This window comes from Dreissena polymorpha, chromosome 4, assembly GCF_020536995.1.
Source record: "Dreissena polymorpha isolate Duluth1 chromosome 4, UMN_Dpol_1.0, whole genome shotgun sequence".
NCBI lineage: Eukaryota > Metazoa > Mollusca > Bivalvia > Myida > Dreissenidae > Dreissena > Dreissena polymorpha.
Genome location: NC_068358.1, coordinates 45,276,038 through 45,291,935, shown reverse-complemented (window position 1 = coordinate 45,291,935; position 15,898 = coordinate 45,276,038). Strand labels below are relative to the sequence as shown.

At 34.6% G+C, this 15,898-nt stretch overlaps 1 protein-coding gene across 8 annotated transcripts in view; it reads left to right on the top strand.

The window, feature by feature from the left end:
* Positions 1-15,898, top strand: part of LOC127876662 (myelin proteolipid protein-like) — a 136,734-nt gene that overhangs the window by 12,459 nt on the left and 108,377 nt on the right. Inside the window, exon 1 of one of the 8 annotated variants that reach the window (XM_052422014.1) lies at positions 14,798-14,941. The exons of 6 other annotated variants lie outside the window; for them this stretch is intronic. The gene's annotated coding sequence lies outside the window, so the exon portion shown is untranslated. Of the gene's footprint in view, positions 1-14,797; positions 15,024-15,898 lie in introns of those variants that run through there. One more of the 8 variants, XM_052422013.1, reaches the window with a different exon arrangement.

Here is a 15,898-nt window from a genome sequence, read left to right as displayed (position 1 = left end):
ATATTTGGTAATTGATTATCATCTGCAATGCAAAAGCGTTACAAAATTACATCAGCAAAACATGGCAGAAAGACCTGTCTGAGAATATATCATGCTAATACAGCAAGCAACACGGTTGCGTAAAATATGTCCCATTTATATTAACAGACAGAGAAGCACTACTCTTTATACATACAGAGTATACATTTGAAGAGGACATCAAAAAGACGTGTTATTGTCGTTGCTGTTTTTGTTAAATCCAGTATTTTTCGGATGTTTTCCTCAAAGGTAGGCGAGCAAATTGGAGACAATCTTTGAGCATAGGCGCAGGTGTAAATCCCATCACCCATGATATATAATCGCCTTCAAGGTACGTGCGTGGATCAAAGGTAAAGAAGAAAAACGTCGGTGATGCTTTCTCAGTATGTGTATTCGTTTGATTACAATATAATGTTCATCAGATGATTTGATTACCATAACGTTTTTGTTACAAAAATGATTTATAAGAATGTCACTGACTTGAGAAACGGACGGCCAAACGCCTGTTCACGTTCTATAAGACAAAAAAACATTCGTACGTTTTTCTATACTATAAAAAGAACGAAATCAACACACCCATCAAGCAATAAGACATAGTAATCGAATGGTTCCTTACATGATAACAAGCTGATTTGCCTTCTAGATCATGAGATGTTTTCTAAAACTCAACTAAATTCGCTAATTGGTAAACATGGATAAGGGTTTAAGAGAAAACTGATTACATAGTATATCGACTTTAATTATCTTCATATAATATTGCAATTACTCTACCTGAATGTTTCCCTGATTTCTTCGTAACGCCGTTATCATAGTTATTTACTATGGCCAACAGCTGGTTATATGCCTCCGCAAATACTACGAACAACAATTCGCATCTTTGATATCAGGCATGATTATTTCTCTGGGACGATTGAGCTGTGAGGATTGTTTAGGTCAATACGTAACTGTTCTCTAGGGTCAGCATCTCCTTATGCAATATAATGATAATAATTAATCAGTATACTATCCGCATATGGTCAACTGTGGAATATGGCATCACATATGGTTTGGGAAGTCTTGAATGGTCGTTATTTACCGAATCGCACCTTGTCGTATACATTTAAGTGTTAAGATTTAATGTGTTCTTTTTGTCTGAATTGTTCTTCCAATTAACTTTAAAAAATGATCTACACCATGCCTAAATGTCGCTTAGTTTTTTGACCAACTTGTGATTGATTTCTAATACCAGCATGGGAGTATTATACAATTAAATTGCATATTTCTTATTTAATTCTGAATTATTAAAAAAAGTAAACGACAAAAATAGTACTTAGCCCACCCTCTCATCTCAAAGTGTTTAAGCACTACCAATTGAAACAAATGACGTTTTTGGCTTTAAAGAATGAGACCGATGTAACATCTTTTTTAAAGAGGGTTTTGCATCAAATTTCTCGACATTTTTTTCCATAATTTATTTAAAATCACTAACTGTACTATTTTTCCCAATTCATCCAGTGGTATAGTATATTTATACCCGAATGAGTGTTTAATTCCTGTTAATTATTCCAGATGAACGTTATAAAAAACCAGGTTACGGTTGCACGGCTTCTGTAACAGATTCCGTAATGTTGGACCTGCTCTGTGTGCAACGTCATTAAATAGCTATAACATGGGTAATGCCGCCGATATTATGGTGCCTGTACCGATCTCTTTTGATATCTGGAAAAAAGGTGGCAGCTATGCGTTATGATTAATGTATACCTTAACGTAATCTTCATGCTAGTGTTTATTGGTCGTAATTCCGTGTCTGTAAACTGTGGATATTGACGGAACTGCTATTTAGATACTGTTCCTGTCCCATTTTGATTTTTTTCATGTACATATGATGTGTCTAAATATTTATTGAATCTGGTCAAATTTCAATAGTATCATGGAATCATATTTTTTTTACATAAAAACTAACTTATGCTATCATTTTTTATGTACTAGGAGTTTCAATGTTTAAAGGATATTATTTAGTTGTATATGTAAAAATCGGTATAATATCAAAACAAATATGACGAATAAGACATTTGAGGAATGGGATTCTTTTTTTCTATAGGTCTTACAGATATGATCGAATGATTTGTGAAAAATAAGGTATAAAAGAGCGCGATCGTTATCAAGAATGGCGATTAATGCGACGGGGGTGCTTGTATACACCGACCCGAAAATAAGCAAACATCACAATCAATAAGTGACTGCAAATATGTTTCAACTGAAAATTTAAATATGTAAGAGTGTTATTTGCAGTTAGTGTGGAATTTAGGCAGAGTTGTAGGTGTAGTTTTATATAGCATTTTAATATGTCAGAATAATATCCACATTTAAGTTTTTACATTCAATAAATTAATAAACAAGGTGCAGTATCACGTGACCTTGTGGGGCTCGCAATTGGACGTTAATGGATGTAAACACACCGGTTTGTGGTGCTTTTCTTCAAGTAACTTTTTAAAACCATTTTTTCTTAAGAATTTCAACCAGCGCACAGTAATTCTGCAAGCAATGTGAAATTTTGGTACAGATTTCAGACTTTTAAATGATTTATTCTTGAATCTTAAGATATCGGTACACACTGCAAAACAAACTGTCTTTTATGCACTAAAGAGTTTTGCAAATGTATTTAAATAACTTAAGATATTTGCAAAATTACAATTCTTAACGGTGTGTTAACATTCTGTCCAGCCCGTGTGTAAACCCCTGTGAACCCCATTGCCCGTGCACCCTGATAAATAGACACTGAAATATTCAGATTTCAGACCATTAATCAATTTCTATACGATAAATCGTTTGCGTTCTTTTATTATCAAATAATAAATGCAATCACCTAATCAAAAGAATATTTGTATTCACTCTTGTAGACTAAATGCTTTTTTGTAAGCTTTATATTGCTGAATAAATGCTGCTTGGGTTGTTGTTGTATATACATCCAGCCAATCAAATTAAATATTCATAAGTCAATATGTATTACACTTATCTTCCGTAAAATTACCTTCTTTACTTCACACATATTTAACCCATTAATGCATAGCGTCTAATGAAGGTCTTTGCATGACGCGGCGTCTCATCAGGGTCTGCGCTGTTTGCTGAAAGGAATTTCTGTAAGAAATATTCTAAATATAGAAATAAATATACTAGACATCCCAAATTTTGGAAATAAATTGATCCAATTTAGAAGGATGGGAGAGTCCACTAGGCATAAATGGGTTAAAACAAGTAAACATCGGAATATTTCGCAACATGCTCACATATGGTAGCATTTGTGAAGTTTGAATGCCTGAGATTTCTGTGTTATAGGTTACTCATATAAATATTACGAGATAGAATACTGGTTTGAGTATATCAGACTACCGGTATGTAGTAAAATGACCAATAGTAATAATAAAAATAATAACAACTTTATTTAACGAACAACTTTATTTAACGAGGATAAAACATTAAGAAATAACATTACTTTTTTACAATGTGGTCTTCAAAAACACACTACATATTAATATAACTCTAAAATGATAATGATGATGATGATGATGATGATGATGATGATGATGATGATGATGATGATATGATGATGATGATGATGATGATGATGATGATGATGATGATGATGATGATGATGATGATGATGGTGATGATGATGAAAAGTTGGCTGTCAGTTAGAGAACAATCGGTCGGTGAGCCAATCCGCGTGTCAGTAAACGGAAAGTGTGTTTGCTGTCAGTCAGTAGATCGGGTGGTCCATAACCGCCCATTGTCAATTGGCCATGTTATCTATGTTTCCTTTCGCCCGTCGATCAGCCATTTTGTCGCTTAATTTATCTTTCTGTTCTAGAGTATTGACGGTCGATCAGGTGGTTATCAGTTAGTGTATTGACCAATCTTTCTTTTGGGTTGTCTCAGAAACTAATGCCAAACATAAATGTAAATCCGTCAAAACAGTCTTACCAGACTAACTGCACGACGCCTCGTCATGTTGGTAAATCTATATTGCTTATTTACAGACTGCTAGGATATTTTAGCACTTCTAATCATGGTAAAACCCGGCCCTGACATTTTCAGAATTGCGATCGGCTTCGGGGAAAGTGCGGAATACACATTCTTGTCTAGACTGCATACAGTGTGATTTAATACTGCGCTTGTTTATCAACTTGCCTTGTTTATCTCGTAAGTTCGACTTTGCAGACAATTCCCAGTAAATAAGAACTGTTTGTCTATGGATAGTAGGAATATCTTTTAAAGGGACCTTTTTACAGATTTTGGCATGTATTGAAGTGTGTCATGAAATGATTTATATTGATAAATGTAAACGCGTGATCTTAAAAAAATCCAGTAAAAAAGAATAAAATTAAAGAAAGAAAAAAAGCTCGAACCACTGACCCCTGGAGTAAAAGTCCATCGCCTAGACCACTCGGTCATGCGTGCTCATACTAATAGTGCTGTATTTTATACTCTATATAAGGAATCATCGTTGTATCATTAAATATAACGACAACAACAGGCATCTCCAAATTATTCAATCGTTTCGCGTTGCAACGCTTTATAATTTTCAGGTTTTTAATTCGTCAAAATATGCATATAATGGCTATTTAAGAGAATGGTAAATTTTCAGTATTACTGATTCCACACAAATATCATAACTACAACGAAAATTTGCGAATCTGAAACATTTTTTTTAATTTTGTCAATTTACCAAAACGTGAAAATGCCCCTTTAAATACTGCTTCTTCGACAAGCATTTTTTTGTAGCTACACTTTTGTATCTACGTCGGATACCATTGCTATTAAAACCCTGTTATTTCCTCATCTTTCGATCGTTGTTGCCCACAAATTAAGTAGAATAAATTAATTACAATATTTTTGTAACATTAGTTTTGTTTTTGTACAAGTACAGAATCTATGTACAGCCGATCTATAAAGAACGATTACTCTTGTTTGTTTGAAAGCTAAATTCAGAATTATAGTCAGAGTTGTCTATCATAGAGTTTGATAGGCGGAAAAATAGTTATTTTAAAGCGGGTATATACGATTTAGTCAAATATTTATGAATTTATATAAACTGTGTAAAAAACTTATTATATATATATTTCAATATAAATTAAAATAAAAGTTAAGAAGAACATGTGTCGAAAAATGCGAAATAAGCCAGATATTTAATTCTGAAATTGAAAACGGCTGTACAGCCGAATTCGCCAGCATGTATACCATACATGTACGATGTGCATCTAAACTTAGTTTAACGGTTTATTTGAAATTCTTCAACGATATCTATTCATACGACACACGAACACTATCTCCGATCCTAATACGCTTTAACATAAACAGATAAATACATAAATACTTAGTGCATGATGTACGTAAGTTTAGTTAAAAAATCATATTAATTCCCACTTGCATGTGTTATTGCCGCCATGTTCCTTTGTCTAAGTTATATAAGCAAGCGATTAATAATAACAATTGTTTTGAAATTCTTTATGAATATGCATCGAACGCACAAGCAGCCAATTGTAAGTGGACCAAAATCTCGTTACACAATTATAACTATTTAAGTAGTAAAGAAGCATCTGGGTTTCGTTCAATAATGTTATGACAAAATATTTTTCCAAATATCGCGTGCTTACTATGTTGTTCACTATTTTTGTCATTCGCAGATGCATGAAATGAGGTGTATCGATTTCCTTCTTTTAGTACTAAGACGCGGAATGTACAAATAGGATATAATTAGGCATTTCTTCGCCCATCAATTATCCTATATCCTTTAATGATAGATCCTGATTGAATTCTCAACGGAGAGTCCTTTCGGCATGTCTGCGGTCTGTGTAATTCTGTCAAGAGCTTTGAAACAGACACGTACATAAATTCGGTGTGTTTGTTTTAGAGAGGTATTCGGTTAAGTGATTATGTCTGCAAAGTTTATTGAGCCCTTCCGATAGATTCAAAATGTGCACGAGATAGATACACTGTACATAGCGTTCTGATTATGGAACAGTTTACAGTAACCTTTTTGGGGGGACAAAAAACATCAATCGTTGATAGTTGGTCAGTGTTAAACGAGATTAAAAAACATTCACAGTTTTCATTTCCTGTTTACAAGTGTCCTGTCAATACTGAACGATAATAGTTTTTCTTGCTTGTTAAGAATTATTGCCGTAATAAACACTTTATATGTCGAATCATAGTTTGTTTATTCTTGCAACGCACCGTCAAACATGTGACCCATTTTTTCCATCTATAAATATAACACGTGACCTATTTCTTTCCATCTATTAAAAATCTAAGCCTTTCCACGGCACAACTACAGCTTCTTCTATCGACATTCTTCTCGATGCCATCGACCTTATTTATTCTATTTGTAAGCTTTGGCACATTTTCTGATAGCCGTTTTCAAATGTCTTTTTTTTTCAAAGGAACACCGAGCGCCGGTCGATTGAGCTGCTTCCAGAGGAGGATTGAATGTAATGAACGGCTCGCTTCATTCACTCCTTAGAAAATGACTTCCGCTGCATTCGGCCTCTAAACTATAAATGTTTCAGCTTCGATAGTCAGGACATTTTTTTTTATATCAACTGATAATGATGGCGAATGCTTACTTAGAATAATAGCAATCAGTGTTTAGGTTAAATTCAATAATGTTCGTGATGTCGCGGAGGAACTATAAGTATTTTTGTTAAAACGCTCTTTGTAAGACCATCTCAATTCACAATGGAAGTAAGATGAGCTTATTATAGCTTTCTGTAACTGATATCATATTCGTTTGAGCAATAAATGCATTTGGAATGTTAGCTTGTTGAGTTTTTCATTAGATTGCGTTATACAACGATTTGATAGTTCCACAACTACAAGAGAGGTCCTTTAACGATCGACCTTCAGTGCGTCTCGTTTCTGTAAATGCTTACCATACGATGTGACAGTTTGTAAACGAGGCGATAATGAAGTGCCACGTATTGGTTTCAGTCATGAATAACTTATCAATTCTATTATGGATGTTACCGAACGGTTCATTGACCATCATGATTGATATATGAGAGTGAACAATGGGCATATGGGACTAGGATTGCAACCACAGGATTATGAGAGTGAACAATGGGCATATGGGACTAGGATTGCAAACACAGGATTATGAGAGTGAACAATGGGCATATGGGACTAGGATTGCAACCACAGGATTATGAGAGTGAACAATGGGCATATGGGACTAGGATTGCAACCACAGGATTATGAGAGTGAACAATGGGCATATGGGACTAGGATTGCAACCACAGGATTATGAGAGTGAACAATGGGCATATGGGACTAGGATTGCAACCACAGGATTATGAGAGTGAACAATGGGCATATGGGACTAGGATTGCAACCACAGGATTATGAGAGTGAACAATGGGCATATGGGACTAGGATTGCAACCACAGGATTATGAGAGTGAACAATGGGCATATGGGACTAGGATTGCAACCACAGGATTATGAGAGTGAACAATGGGCATATGGGACTAGGATTGCAACCACAGGATTATGAGAGTGAACAATGGGCATTTGGGACTAGGATTGCAACCACAGGATTATGAGAGTGAACAATGGGCATATGGGACTAGGATTGCAACCACAGGATTATGAGAGTGAACAATGGGCATATGGGACTAGGATTGCAACCACAGGATTATGAGAGTGAACAATGGGCATATGGGACTAGGATTGCAACCACAGGATTCACAATAGAATATTCATATTGAGAAAATCCATGTACCCGATCAACCTGTACATAAATTGATATATTTTTGTTGTGCTTTATTAATTTAAAATTAAACAAAAAGGATAACAATTTATATTTAAACACCGACGACAACATCAGTATTATGAAATAACAATTTTCTTATGACTTGTACATACTATGGTTAAAGATAAATTTCTTTTTTGACACACACAATGTCAGATTGTACCAATCTACTATTTTTTGCAAAAAAGACAAGTTGTAATTTTCACAGCAACATTCTTGCATTTAGTTTTTACCCATTTATGCCTAGCGTCTAGAAAAAAGGCATTGGCAAACAGCGTAGACCCAGATGAGGCGTCACATGATGCGGCGTCTCATCAGGGTCTGCGCTATTTGCGTAAAGGAATTTCTGTAAGAAATATTCTAAATATAGAAATTTATTTACTAGACATTCCTAATTTTGGAAATAAATTGATCCAATTTAGAAAGATGAGAGAGTCCACTAGGCATAAATGGGTTAAAGTATATTTTTCGTAAGACCCTTTAAGCAAATTCATGAAACCAATACCAGATGCAAACGTGCAGTCATTAGAAACTAGAAATAAGATTTAATTATTTTACCGACTGTGCTTTTTTGTTCAAGGAACTTAATAAGATGCAAATGCATTACTAAAAGTAGTCAGAACATAATTTAATTCAGTGTTACTGGCGTAGTGCAGCGTGCTTTCCTTTTTTGTAACTGTCATATGCTTCATTGCACAGATCACGTGGCTGCAAAAACATCTCGGCTTAATGTTCTAGCTATCGTGATTGCAGAAGCAATTATTATTTACATAACTTGGAAAGAAATCACCTAATTAGGATTGTTAGCAGCGCAAATTCCCTCGCATTTTCTACTGTCTCGTCATGCAGCTTCACAAATGATTTAAAATCAATTCATGCAAATGTCACTGCAGTGAATAGCAACGCTTTCCACGCATGTCCACCTTGCGCATGCGTACAGTGATCAAAACATACAGCGACGCAAAATCAGGTCATCGATTCCAAGTAATTGTGTGCTCACGTGGTTTATGAAATCTCTGGAGCAAATGACATTTATTTGCCTCGGAGTTTATTTTATAGCCATTAGCACAGAATAATGACGGTGGAGTTGTTTGAGGTTGCAATCAGAGTAAAGGACTCAACTCCCATGGGAGCGATGATCCAGTTTAGTCCGCCAGGAAAATCTCCATCTGGTACAGCAGGACACTGATTGACTTTAACTCCTGTTAATTAAGTCAACGTCAATTATGTTGACATTATTATTTTCTTAATTGTCGCTGTTTTGGTCAATGAAGAATAATTATTGTCATTGTGCAGTTGCTTCGTGTATATTGCTGAGAAAAGTTTTAAAGGGGCCTTTTCGCGTTTCGGTAAATTGACAAAATTTAAAAAAATGTTTCAGATTCGCAAATTTTCGTTGTATTTATGATATTTGTGATGAAACCGAAATACTGAACATTTACCATGTTCTAAAATATCCAGTATATTCATCTTTTGACGATTTAAAAACCTGAAAATTATAAAGCGTTGCAACGCGAAACGATTTAATAATTTGGAGAGTTTTGTTGTTGTCGTTATATTTTGTGATACTACAAAAATTGCTTATATATAGTATAAATTTTATCACTCATTGTATTAGCGCGGATGGCCAGGTGGTCAAGGCGATCGACTTTTATTCCAGGGGTCAGTGGTTCGAGCCCAGTTGAGGGTTACTTTTTATTTTAGCAATCTTTTATTTTTTTGTGTACTGAAGCTTTTTAGATCTAATGTTTACATTTATAAATAGAAAGCAAGTAATGACAAACCTCAATACATGCCAAAATCTGTGAAAAGGCCCCTTTAACATTTTCACGCTTAAGGGCGTGTTAACATGTTTTTATGAGCACTGTACTAGCTGGTAAGACCGCGCCGTAGAAGACATGTCCAATACAGTGTCATTAAGTGCAATTTCTAATAACACATTGTTTTTCTGTACACGCGTGTCAATATAATGAACTTCAAAGATCGACAGAGACTTATCAATTCATAATGCAATTGACCAATATTTAGTTTCTATCCGAGTTGTAAATATTTCATCAGACATTCTTTTAAAACGCGCGATATGTAAATGTCGTCTGACCAATAGCATATTGTTCAAAACGTGCGATAAGTGTTGTCTGCTGACCAATATAACATTGTTCAAGCGCTAGAAATGCGCTGTCTTCTTATCAATAAAACATTTTTCAGAAAATGTAATATGTGTTGTCTTCTGACCAATAGAACATTGTTCAAACGCAAAATGTTTGTTGTCATCTTACCAACGGAAATTTTGTTTTAACTCTCAAAATTTGTGGTTTCTTAACCAAAAACAACAGGGCGCGATATGTGTTGTTTTCTGACTAACAGCACATTGTTCAAAAGCATGATATGTGTTGTTTTGTGACTAATAGCACATTTTTCAAAAGCGCGATATAGGGGGGCATGCGTATATGGGAGCTTACCGCGTTTAAGTGAGAAAGTTGGAACAAAACTTCAAAGATGGCGTCGTTTGTTGGGTTTTCTTGAAAGAAGAGAGGATATTTTCACCCGGTAAGCCCCTTTGTATTTATAATTATTTTAAATGAATACGCCCTTTTGGCTCTTTGGTGTTTGTGCTTTCCCCGTTTTACTGTTTCAAGATCGTAGACGTCGGGATAAAAAAGTTATTGAAGGAAAACCGTCCACAAATCTGTTGTCTTCTTACGTGACGTTCGAGAAATGGGATGTACAAATATCATTTTCTCTTATAATACACAGTATTGATGCACGTGTACGGTAAAATATAACTAAAACCATGATTATTTCATTTTCCCGACGCCGTTTTATCTCTTATAACTTATTTATTGCATATTAGTTCGGAGACGTGAAGTTATTTCGAAAGTAAGCAATAAGAGGTTCAATTCTATATGAACAAGTCTCGCTGCGCACGATTACGCTCTTACTTTTCGTATATATTTGACTCTAATGAATCTTGGCAAATACCTAGTGTTTTATTTTGCTTAATCTAAATTAAGTTATGCATCTATATGAAAATGCTAAACACAAAACCTGCCGACCAACTGAATCAATTCACCGATTTTAAAGAAGATGGGTTGTGGGGTGGCTGATGTACGAGATAATAGAATGTTTATCAGCCATTTCAGTAATATTTTAATTAGTTAAATGTATTTTATCATGTGTCGACATTATTCTGATATGAAATTTTCTTTAACCATTCTTTTACTGTCTTTTCAGATGATGAAGGTTAAAGGGCGATAATAAGTGCATCTTTCGTTGCAGTATAAAATTACGTAATTAGGAATTTAGAATTAGCGGAGGACTGGGATACCATTCCCCATTCATGGACCACATGAGTTTAAATGTAGAATATGCAAGAGAGAGAGTCTTTCAACAGAGACGGACTAAAACAGCAAATAAAACAAACGAACCAAACAAAAAATGTACAGCTGATGTATTATGTGTTTTTTGTTTTATTTTATTATTTCTACATAGACAAGTCTGACATATAACTGCTATGAGTGCTACGTTATTACACGTATTGATCAGTATATGTCAAGATGCTAGTTTCTCACTTTTTTATGAAAATACACCATTATCTGTGTTATGTCATTTCTTCCAACGATGTCTCTGCATACATTTTCAAGTGTATTCAGCACTTACATACATGATGAAAAAAAAAAGATTTGGGTCGGAATGAATTCGTTATGCATTTGACATATTAACATAACTTACGATTAGAAGGCAATGTTAGGAACAAACGAAGTAATCTTTCTAAGTGAACCAATACTTTATTCCCTCAATACAACAGTCTTAAATAATATGTTTTCACATATGTATAAAAGAGAAAAAAATACATGTATATATTGATCACTTCTATTGAAATCATATCGTGTATTGCATTTGCACACATCTTTCTATCCACTACAAATTCACTTTTTGCGATTATAATATAGTGACCAACTCAGAACTGGTTTAAAAGAAGGTCGTCAAAAATGTGTCACATCAAAGTCACATACATGTATCAGTGTCGTTATTGTAAAACGTGTCAAATGTCATTGTATTAATTAAACAATTAATATTTAAGTTTTCATTAAAAAAACTTCCACCGATATAGGGACCGATATGCATCTTCTAAGCAGTTGTCAGGTATTCCAAATTGATTCATGTATTCCGAATCGCAACAATGGCAGTATTTGGTTACAGCAACCTTATACTAGTATCGAAGCGGCTTTACTCTTTCTGTTTTTCATTGCACTTATATTGCACGTACATGTGATTATTTTGCGTGGTACTTCGACGTAACCTTTTTTGTTTGATTGTTTTTTTTTCGATCATGTACCTTTCGCTTTCTAGAGCGGTACACACTTCGTTACGCCGTCTTTTTTAATCTTGGCATCCTCGACATATATAACTGGCGTCTTGATATCTGGAAATAGGAAGCATAGTATATCGTTTAGTAGGCATAGTATTCCGTTTGATGCATATTCAAACATAAGTATGTCCATATGTGTTAAAATAAACAGGTAAGAATTACAATGTGATAATAATACCGTCGAATGTCTTATATTACACACACTAAATGTGAGCGTTAAGTACGCGATTAAACCTATAATAATACAAATTAATAATATAACAATTAATAAAAAAGATAACTCTTGATTTCCTCAAGAAAATGTTTTCCAAAACATTCGCACCAATGCGGAATTCATTCACGAAAGTTATTTCGCATAAAACCTTATAACATAGGAAAGAGCTGTTTATCATTTGGAAGACAGGTCCCAAAATGTGCTTAAAAGGAAGTTTAGTTCCAAAAACGGGGGTTAACCCGTTATAATTCGGCATTAAATGAATTAATAGACATAAAAACGCGTCGAGATAATAAAATAATCGTGATTTGTGTTATATTTTACTGTAAACATGTACAAATACTGTTTATTGTGAGAGAAAATGATATTCGAACATCCAACATCTCGAAGGTCAAGAAATTAAACAACACATCTGTTGACGGTTTTGCTTCAATAACTTGTTTATTCCGACGTCTACGGTATTGAAACAAAAAACCGAGGGGAGCACAAACACCGTAGAGCCGAAAGGGCTTATGTGTTGTCGTTTGACCAAAAGCACATGGCTCTAAAGCGTGATATTTGTTGGCTTATGACCAATAGCACATGTTTAAAAGCGCAATATGCGTTGTCTTGTGACCAATACCACACGGTTCAAAAGCGCGAATTGTGTTTTTTTCTGACCTATAGCACGTGGTTCAAAAGAGCGATATGTGTTGTCTTCTGACCAATAGCACATGGTTCAAAAGCGCGAAAAATGTTGTCTTGTTACATATAGCACATTGTTCAAAAGTGCGATATGTGTTGTCATCTGACCAATACTTAGCACAAGGTTCAGAAGCGCGATCTGTTGTTTTTTTACTAATAACACATGGCTCTAAAGCGTGATATCTGTTGTTTTCTGAAGAATAGCACATGGTTCAAAAGCGCGATAAGTGTTGTATTGTGACGAATAGCACATGGTTCAGAAGCGCGATCTGTTGTTTTCTGACCAATAGTACGTGGTTCAAAAGCGTGATATGTGTTGTCTTGTGACTAATAGCACATGGTTCAAAAGCGCGATAAGTGTTGTCTTCTAACAAACAGCAAATGGTTCAAAAACGTGATATGTGTTGTCTTGTGACTAATAGCACATGGTTCAAACGCCTGACATGTGTTGTTTCATGACTTATAGCACATGGTTCAAAAGCGTGATATGTGTTGCCTCCTTATCAATAGTATATGGTTAAAAACGCGATATGTATTGTCTTGTGACCAATGGTACATGGTTAAAAGCGTTATAATTATGTGTTGTCGTCTGACCAATTGAAAAACGTAGATCAAAGCCGTCCGGTTTTGTTGAACTGGTCATCTGAATTTTTTTTATATATTTGGTATTCGCCCTTTAAGTCGATATGGTTCATCTTTAGACATTCATGTTTTTTTTGGTTTCCAACCATATTTGATTACGTAACTACTTGTCTCGGTAAGTAAAGTTCACGCTCAGAAGTGGATAAAGCAAACTTTAAATGGAAAACGGAAACTCATTTAAGTATCCATCTGGGCAGCTGAAAGGCACGAGCTGAGAAAGTCACTTCAAAACAGCTAAAATAAGACGCCCCTTGTGTGAATACCTCTTACAAAAACATAAAGCGTGACCTCCTTCTATTATTTAAGAATGCGTTAATGAGCTTTCTTAAAAAAAAAACTAACCAATTGCTGATAATTTTGACATTCTTTGCTTTACAATGGAACAAGTTACTGATCATTTTAAACACATAACTTGCCGCGTTTTAATGAGAAACTGGTTTTTGATATTGATTATATAAAGCCCCATTTTATGGACGGTCAATGTAATGTATTTTCGTTGACTCGACATTTGTTTTGCTCAAATAATTCTAAAATCACTTTTATTTGTTGATTACTCTGTATTGGAACGTTTACCAGTAGCGCTTATATTAACAAAGCTTAAATAACCAGAAACGTTTTGCTTTTGTCAATCAACAATTATTTTGGTCTACCACCATGTCAATATGTGTCGTGCATAGTGTGGCAGAATGGTGGATGCCCACAATGTGCGAGTAGATTAAACATCATCCAAAATCTGCTTTAATGATCTGCTTTAATGAAATTCAGCTTTAACCGCTTCTAACATACTGTTTGCAGAATTTATTTAATTATCTAAGCCTCCTCCCCTGGATTTTTACAACTGTACCAACAAACTCATTCAAAATGCAAGCTTACCTAACTATTTTATTAGTATTTTAATATCAATTTATGTATCAATACGTTGTAACTCTCGAAGGGTTTCTAGGTAGATTGCAATTGTAGCAACGCCCCAACATTCTTAGCATGCTTATCCCTGTACTTTGTAACAGATGCGTAAGTGTGTTTATGTCCTGCCAACCCCTTGTTGGATAGTATAATACAACAGCGGATGTAGGCATTTATCATCATGTAAATGTGATACGAATAATTGCATGCAATTTTCTCTGTATGTGTCGGGACACTTGGATCGCGGACATAGCAGACATGGTTCTGGGACATTTTAAAGCCGCTTCTGTTTGTGTGTTCAAACGGTTGCTTAAGTGAACTAAAATGTTAGTACTATACATAGTGTTACGTCAGTGATGTTTGTGTGCAATGCAGAAAGGAATTCTGAATAAATACATGTATTATTGGGTAAATGTATAAATCACGTATTTCACCGAGTGCTGGTGATTTTTTTTATTAAGATGGGAGTAATCTGAAATTGCGTGTCCATGGTTGTGTTAGTGATGTTAAACTGTTATACCGTACACTGAAGCTTTATTTACGCGTGATACATGTTTCAAATTTTTAGATTGAATATATACATAAAGTTTTGACTCTGGTCGTTTGAGTATTTTATGTTTGCGTTTAAAATTTTAAAAGACACTTTAGAAGGCCGAAGCGCATTTAAGTACGAATTTCATTTAAGTACGAAGTTCAAATTCATATGTTATCGACAGATTAGAACTAAAAACACTTGTTATGGTAATATCAAATGAAAACGTTGAAAAACGGCTGACAGCGGAATGTGTGGCCTTAAAATGTGCATTTTGAGCGCATTCGTGAAAATGAAATCGCCATCTTCATAAGTATTTTTTGTTGAAAAGTGTATGTCAGAGCATCTCTGTTGTCGCGTACGTACATGTTATACAAATACCAAAGTTATTCTCGTACAAAATAAACAGCATATTCATTTCTATGGTCAGCTATAATCCCTTTTTTCGCGTTTTATTGATTTTAAAAATACACAATTACATAATGTTAAGAAAAAGTAAAGTTTAGAAACACTGTTTATATTATGCGTAGTTATATTTATAACGACTAGTTTTTGACTATGTACGATTTATCATGTCTATTGCATCGGAAATTATAATGTTAAGTGGGTGTTACTTGTATACTAAACGTGTGCCATACGTGTATGAAGTAGTATATGTTTATATTGTATTGCTTTGAGCTGTTCGTATTTATTTAGTCAAACAAATCTAAAAATATCGAGAAAAATAAACGTTGGATTTTTCTTTAATCGA